The sequence below is a fragment of the Dysidea avara genome, chromosome 11 (assembly GCF_963678975.1).
Source record: "Dysidea avara chromosome 11, odDysAvar1.4, whole genome shotgun sequence".
Classification (NCBI taxonomy): domain Eukaryota; kingdom Metazoa; phylum Porifera; class Demospongiae; order Dictyoceratida; family Dysideidae; genus Dysidea; species Dysidea avara.
In genome coordinates, this window is record NC_089282.1 from 20,094,036 (window position 1) to 20,102,895 (window position 8,860).

The 8,860-nt window shown below is 37.7% G+C and overlaps 1 long non-coding RNA gene across 1 annotated transcript; it reads right to left on the reverse strand.

Annotated features, from left to right (window-relative positions):
* Positions 1–2,993: 2,993 nt before the first annotated feature.
* On the reverse strand, positions 2,994–3,790 carry LOC136239014 (uncharacterized). The gene is made up of 3 exons (XR_010693315.1): positions 3,756–3,790; positions 3,536–3,700; positions 2,994–3,480 (listed from the first exon to the last, which is right to left on the reverse strand). It is a non-coding gene; the product is annotated as an uncharacterized lncRNA (long non-coding RNA).
* Between the last annotated feature and the right edge of the window lie 5,070 nt (positions 3,791–8,860).

Here is an 8,860-nt window from a genome sequence, read left to right on the forward strand (position 1 = left end):
GGAAAATTAAAAATGTTACAAGCTAGAAACGATCACTACAACAAAATGTGCTTAAACAAGGAAAGGCATTTCTGTAAGTTGTACTGATCCCATATAAATACTAATTTCCTTGCACCTGTCACTTTCAAGCAGCTCATCCCCTGTAACCAGTAATTTGTAACTAGTTACGATTGTCTGAAAGTACACATAAGTAGCCAATTTACAACAGCAATTTGTTATAATGGATACCAGGTAACTAGTAGAGATGTTGTATAAAAAGCCAGAATAGACTGAATTTTGAATTATTCAAGCTAAAGCCAATTGCAAATTTAGTAGTTGATTGCAAGCACATTCTCTGTTCTCCATAATTCAGGCTGCCAGTGTAACTTGCAAAACAATAGCTGAAAGTGAAAACACGTTAGTATATATATATAAATATATATATAATTTAATCATTGCTCATATATATGCAGAAAAAATGTAATTAGTGACTATTTTGAAGCAATGCCTTAACCCCTATTCTGATGATAACAGTGAGCAGTACACAAGACTGTCTTACATGCATAAGCCAAGAAAGATTCTGAACAGCAATATGATCATCTAGGTAGTGACAGAGGTTTACTGTTGTAGCCAACACGTCAATTTCATGAACACGCTGTTTGAGTGAGCAATCAACACTGCCAGCAACGGTTAAGCAGACAACAATATATTCATTGAATTCATATAGAGAGACTGAGAGAAATAAGTGACTGACTGTCTGCCTGCTAGCCTGACTGATTCCAACCAAGCATAACTCCACAGTGGATAAGACTGTACTACAGTTAACTTTGTCCTCCCTTGTGCCCCATTTCTTTCTTCACTATAGCTACCACGCATATGTTCACAGTAAGATGGCTTCAGTAGAACCGTATGTAGTGACAATAGATTGATTGCAGTGGTATTTCTTATACATTGAAACACAGTTAAACAAGTAGAACATACCAGATGAAAATGAAGCAGAATAGCCACATCGCTTTCCAGTAAATCATAGTCGGGGTTGCAATTTTCATAGTGACTGAATTGATTGCAGAGGTACTTATAATCTATGGCTATATACAGTCATTTAATTCCTATATCACAAACTACATGAAGTGTATATAACTGAAGTGGGAACTAAAATAATGTGCAATAGTAGTGGTATAGCTGCAGATGTAGATGCCAACCTCCCTTGTTTCACTGCTTTTAATTATTTCTATGGACCTTACTCAAATGTAAAATTCTTAATAAATGTTTAAAACGTATACGTAACTGATGCATGATGGCAGTGTATATAATTGGGGACATACATTAAAGGTCTTTACTATAGCTACTTAGCATGTTAGTTAATCAACGATGTCACAGTTGCATGCAGTAACAGAAGCCTTATACATTATACAGGTTGTGTGACATGATAGCCAGTTGATCTCTGCTGCAACCCAGGTTGGGGTTTGCAGGACTGACACCTACACTCTAAGGGCATATCAAATGTGATACGTTTGCCGGTCCACAGATGTCCTTCTTCACAAATCACTGGACTCCTTGGGTATACACTGAACAGTTTCACTGGTTTACAGCACTTACAGTTTGCATCTATTTTCAGTGTGTATGTTTCCATCTTAAATTCAAGATTGTCAGAGTGTTCAGCTGAAGTGTCACAATATCCATAGCAGGAAAACATCGGAATGTCTACTGTGCAAGTCTTATTGGCAGGATCTTTTAAAGTAAACGTGTTTATAACCGGGAAAAGTACGCATTTGCTGTAGAATTCATGTACTGACGCTTCTCCAGACGATGACATCTCGGATGACATTGCTTGATTTATCTCTTCAATTTCTTGCATCATGAGATCTTCGGTGCTTCCTTGCTGATCATCATTGTTTTCTTGACTACTGACGGCCACGAGGCTCCCCATTATGATCAGTATTGCTAACAAACGACGCATAGCTATATAGCTAGCTTGCATGTGTGTGATTTAGTGAGTTTTGCATTTGCGCACATGTATATATGTAGCTATACGGAGTCACGTGACTCGCGATCTATGTCATGGTACTCTATTACGTATACTGCACTGTAGCTAATAATGCATACGATCCTATTAACACACTGCATGCTTACTAGCTAGATGAAATTGTGATTGTAAATAAAGCTATGTAGCGTGCGCATACGCTCGGCAGCCAGCCCACATGTTGGCTTTGGTTTATACATGCACAAATGTCAAGCATATAGCTTTTATTATGCACACGCGCCTGGGATCACAGATTCTTGTGTGTGTGTGTGGATGCATGCGCTAGGCAAGAGCCCGGTTGTACGCGCGAGGCTGCTGCTGATGAATAATCGAGCCCGGCAGGCGCTATCATCGTGACACTGCCGGTCCGAATACAAATTGCTGCAGAAAGAGGTAAACTTTAAACTTAAACACCAGCACAAAACATATGTGACAAATCTTGTATCATCATCACACAACAGAAAATCTCTTTGGCACTACCTGAAAACCCGTAAGCAAGATAACAATGGCATTGGTACATTGATACATCCCGAAAATGGCAATGCTTTAATACACCCATTTGAAAAGGCAACTGTTTTAAATTATCATTTCAAATCTGTATTCACAACTGATGACGACAGCAGTACCATTCCTGACAAAGGTACTTCATTACATCCATCTCTACCAGCATTTGAAATCACTGAACAAGGAGTTTACAACATTCTAACCAACTGTGATCCATCAAAATCTCCTGGTCCAGACTCCATACATCCACTTGTACTAAAGACAACAGCAGCTGAAATTTCTCCTATGCTTACTAACATATTTAAACAATCGCTAAAAACTGGAACTGTACCATCCCAATGGAAACATGCCTATGTCAGTCCAATATTCAAGAAACTGAAAGGCCAAAAATCTGACCCAAAAAACTATCGCCCCATCTCATTAACATCAGTAATATGCAAATCAATGGAACACATTATAGTAAGTCAAATAATGAAGCAACTGGAAGATCAAAATATTCTTTCTGACAGACAGTTCGGATTTAGGTCTAAGCACTCTTGTGAGTCACAATTATTTATCACCATCAACGACATTGCCAAACAAATAGACACAAATTTACAAGTTGATGCTGCAATACTAGATTTTTCTAAAGCTTTTGATAAAGTATCTCACTCAAGACTCCTCTACAAACTAAGGCACTATGGAATAAGAGGGAATATATTACACTGGCTTGAATCCTTTCTTCATGGTCGCACACAGCAAGTTATAGTAGAAGGTTCTAAATCATCCACTTGTGATGTAACATCTGGTGTTCCCCAAGGGTCTGTTCTTGGACCAGTTCTATTCTTGATTTATATCAATGACATCATTGCCAACATCCAAAGTGAGATCCGTCTTTTTGCAGATGATATCCTTATTTACAAAACCATTAAAACACCACAAGACCATAAAATACTTCAAGATGATTTAAACTCACTGACAAGATGGGCAACTGACTGGATGATGGAATTCAACACCTCCAAATGTAAAATTTTACAGATAACAACACACCATAACAAGAGTACTTTCACATACAAAATGTCCGACATTCCACTGGCTACAGTATTAGAACACAATTACCTTGGAATCCGTCTCCACCACAAATTATCATGGGATCCTCACATCAATTACATCTGTAACAAGGCAAATCGACTCCTTGGATTCTTAAAAAGAAATCTTCACAATGCACCATCAGAAATTAAAGAACACATCTACAAACTATTGCTCTTACCATCATTAGAATACTGCTCAACCATCTGGGACCCCAACACCGCGCTGCTCGTTTCGTTTTGAACAAACCCTGGCACAGATCTAACCAAAACCATGATAGCATCACACAATGGCGGATCCAGGATGGGGCATTTGGGGCAAATGCCCCCCCCCCGACCTTGTGGAGGAGCCAGCCATAGTTCCAGGAATACTAAGGTCAAGATCAGTTTATGAACTCATGAAAATATGCATATTTTACTAGTATTATACAAATTCACCTGAAACCAAAGCGAACCAAAGTCAAACTAACTGTGGAATTGTCAACCAGCACCTTCGTGCGTACTAAGCGCCTCTAAAAATAATTATAGTGTTGCTGTTATTTAAGACATTCAAAGCATTTTAAGGAGCTTTTAAGACTTCACAACGACCAAAATGGCAAAAATCAACAGTGAGACACTACTAAGAGGTGAATATTTGCTGCTCAAAAATGCAGCAACTAACAAGAGAATCTGTCCCGAGATCTGTCCTCCCCAACCACCTACCAACTTAGCCTGTTTGTGCCCCTCCCCTTGCCAGCTCCTGGATCCGCCCCTGTCACAGACATGTTAACCAGTCTTGAATGGCCTACACTTCAAAACAGAAGAACAATTGCTAGACTCACCTTCCTATTCAAGATTGTCAGGAACTTACTAGCAATACCTGATCATTGCTTACCGTCACCAACTCCAGTGTCCTCCACCTGTGCTCAACATCCTCTCAAGCTAACTCAATTGCAAACAAGAGTTGATGTGTACAAATACTCCTTCCTCCCTCGAACAATTATTCAATGGCTTCAAATTCCTAACATCGACACAATAGATCTTGAAACATTTAAGAACGCTGTAAGTAATATAATATGTGATTGTAATGCTCATTAGCGTGTTGCCCCTAGTGGGCTTTGCTAATTAACAATAATAATAATAATAATGATGATGATTGATTGATTGATTGATTGATTGATTATGGTCCTTGGCATGCAACCAATGTGAGCTGTTAGCAAAATTAAATAAATCTGCATAGCTGCATGCCATGTGGTTGCTTTGCACAGCACTTATCAAAGTATAAACAGCAATTGGTTTCATTGCATTATTTGTTCTACTAGATATATGTATCACTACTGTGTAAAACTCACGGGATGAGTATAAAAACACAGATAATTATACAATTAGTTATCAGTAGTCTGTACAGGGGGCATCCCAGAGTTTGGAAATGGGGGGGGGGGGGGGGACTTTGCTGAAAAAGTTGAAGAGTTAAAAAAAAAAAATCTCAGCGATAATGGCTGTCCTTTACCAAATGTACATTCCTTATTCAGTTCCTTATTCATAGCTTCATAGTTAAGCTACACTGCTATATGAACACTGTGACTGCTTTATTAGAGTGACTGAGTGCTCTATTAGAGTATCTCGATCTTGTATGCAATTTTTTTTAAAGAAAAGGGGGAGGGGGGGTCGCACGTGCCCTATGTGCCCCCTGGATCCACCACTGCTGCGATAAGGAGGTGAGCAAATAAAATTGGTTAAGGTTGTCCAGTTCAACTATTCATTGAGAGATGGTTGAGGTAAAAGTGAGGTCAAGCAGACTGATTGTCCAGATAGTCAATGATTGGGGTGTGAAAGTCATAGAAGTCTCAGCCAGTAGATGCATGCACTATGTGCACACATGATATACCAGAGTAGCTGTACATTCACCATGGAGTGTTCCATGAATATGAGTGCATGCATGCATGAAGATCATATTCAAGCAATAGCACAAAGGAATGCAAAGTCAAGTAAAGCACAGGGGCGGATCCAGAGTTTGGAAAGAGGGGGGGGGGGCACCTTGCTGAAAAACAGTTGAAGACAAAAAAAAAAAAAAAAAAAAAAAGGTCACAACAATAATAGCTAGTGATCCTTTACCAAATATATCACGTCTGTTATGTAAAATAAAATCCTATTTATAGCTTCATAGGTAAGCTACACTGCCTCATGAACATTGTGACTGCTTTATTAGAGTAACTGACTGCTCTATTAGAGTATCTCGATCTTGTATGCAATTTCTTGAAGGGGGGGGGGGGGGGATTTGCCCCAAATGCCCCATCCTGGATCCGCCATTGAAGCATACACCGCTATATATACAGCAACAAGCAGCTTGCAAAGAGTCCACTTCAATGGCAGACTTGTATAGGATTCTACCACTTTGCTTAGTATTGCTTGCTAGACTTATTTGCCGCCCCCACACAAACCATCTGGCACACAAGACTACACTCTGCTGAGCTTGGTAAAGGCTAGCTACCTTGTGTAAGTGTATGCAATAGTAAGAAATCATTCCTATTTTTTGTTGTTTATATGCACACATTTTGCAGAAGAGTTTTGTTTCTTACAAACATTAGTTTCAAATCTGTAGCTTTTAAGAAATGCTTAGTATGTACAAAGATCAACTTTCTGGAGGTAAAATGAGTACTTTGTCACTAACATGCAAGAGTAAGCTAATTATGGCATCAGAAAAAAAGCCATTCATAGTGCCATAGTATAATGTAAAATTCCTCAACTCTTGAAACTAACTCCCCATGGACATGCATTTTGTTAGAATACGTAGATTTCAAACTATCTATAATAGTTGTACATGTCAGTGGACCAGAAATCAGAAGTATGAGCTTTGTCAGTGCACAATTTCCACATGAGTCGTGCACAAAGGTGCAGTGTATGTATTTCTCTAGTCGATAGTATATTTTTCTGTCTATCCTATAGGAATCAAAGTATTTGATTTGCATATTGATATGGAAAGCATGATTATGTCATCAGGTTCAAGATTCATTCATTGATCATCCATGCAGTTGTATACAAGCTTCTGCAATGGTTTGGTAATGTGCATGACCTCCTTCATTAGTATTCTGCAATCATTTCATCCTGCCAGTATATAATTCATAAATTCAATGCTATTTTATATATTTCGAGTGGGTAAGGGTGTTGAAATCAGAGTCCTTCCATAATTTATTGTTTCTGGTTAGCTAATTAATTTTATTTTCAGGCCATTTTCTGATTAGTTTAAATTACTGAACACCTTTTTTTCATGATTCCAGGGAGTAGCAGTTTTCAGCCATGCACTGTTATTTCTTGTAGTCTGTTGTCTCAGTGACTTGGCATATCTTGTCTTGAATTTCAATCATCAGGTCGTTTGCTGTTGCAGTGGCACATTTAGTTGAGTCTTATCCTCTAGGTAGCTATACTCACCTACTGCCCACCATTGTTGCTTCTATCTGATTCTTGACTTGTGGTGATTACATGGTGATGATACATTAAGCATGTCACTTAGGTACAGGGTGATGACTTTCAGAAAACAGGTTTGAGTGAGAGAGGAGCATGTAGCAACCTCTGTATGCTTGAGGGCTTCTTTTTCATGCAATATAGTGATGACCGGTGTTTCTTCACATTTTACTAGGACTCTTTCTTTAGTGTGAGTGGCCCGACACCAGGGCAACTGGAATCAAATGATGCAACTATCATGATGTTATTATGACTTTACATGCAATTGTTTATTTTAACAAAACAAGGTGAAACTGTTCAACACAATTACAGTCAAACAGTATAACGAATAATACAGTATCCTTATAAATTTAATGGTTTCCAACAGGCTATCTTTTTAACTAGTAAACTTTATTCATACAATGAACTGTCTCATAAGTGTAGGTTTGTTTTCCATATTGAGTTCTTCCACAACACATTTTGAATTCACATACTTAATACACTTTGTATGTGATGTCCAACATCACAATTTTATAATACACACATCTCAACATCACAATGCTCAGAAACAATTCCAATAAATCCCAGAATCGATATAATCTCTCAGCCATAATAATTAAGTGTTGTTATTTTGTATGCCAAGTCAGAACTTATCATGAAAAAAATTTACTCAATGTGACTACAAACAAGTTGAAAATAACCTGAAACAAGCTTCACTACCATTGCTGTATTCAGGAGCCACCTAGCTATAGGATTTTGTTTAGCCCATATAGAACCATTGAGCTGATTAACTAAGTTTCCTCTTCCACTAAAGTTTTCAAGTTGGTAAAGCTATAACTGTGTGTTGTTTTATACATCAGGTCAGGACTTGATGTGTCCACCACTTAAAGAACCTGAAAATGGAACAATTGCTTGTACGTGATCAGGGTTTGTTGTGGGAGATGTTTGTACCATCAGATGTGATGATGGCTTTGAACTAATTGGTAGTGACACTAGAACTTGTCTTGGTAATCAGACCTGGAGTGGAACAGAAACAACCTGTGTACCAGGTAAGTAGATCAAAATATTTAATATGTTGTATGACCTGATATGGAGCTGGTTGTTTACACCACAATATGTATTGTGCCAAACACTATTATGTACTACACAAATGTAAGTACACAAAGCCATCTCCAGCCAAGTGTGAAGATTAGCCAATGAAGTCACTGTGCCTGTGCAATATCAGTATGAATGGTCTAGCTATGCAGCCATATTCTAGAAAGAAAAATCTATCTCATTAATATAAACATTACTTTGTACAAAGACATGTAAGTGTTACACAAGCAAAAAAGATGTCATTGAACCTGTGTATTAACAGGACCAATAAAGCGTTTTGATTAAATTGGCATAATAGTTACTAAAGAACTCCATAGCAAAGTATAGCCTAAGAATTTTTACATAAGAACATGGAAAAAGTAGGTAAGTTAATACAATACCAAAACACGTATGTATTTCCTACACAATCATTATATGTATGTTGCCATATGTACCTTCATGTCTCTTGTTTCACTATAATATATTACGCTTTATTCCTCATAAATACAATACTGTATAGCATTAATATTTCGAGAGGCAAATTTTTCAAGGTTGAGCAATATTGCTAAAAAAATTTTTTTTTTTTTTTGCAGATTTGCCACATTCCCAAAATGTATTAAACTATCGTGGAGCACTAAATCTTTCAAGGATAAAATTATTGCTGGTAACCCCCAAAAAACCACGAAATTGGCTATTTAGGTTTGGTCATAGCTACGTACAATATGTGACTGGATTTACGAAAAGGTTTTTACACACAAATTTTAATCAATTTTTTGAAATTTGAGATTTTGTA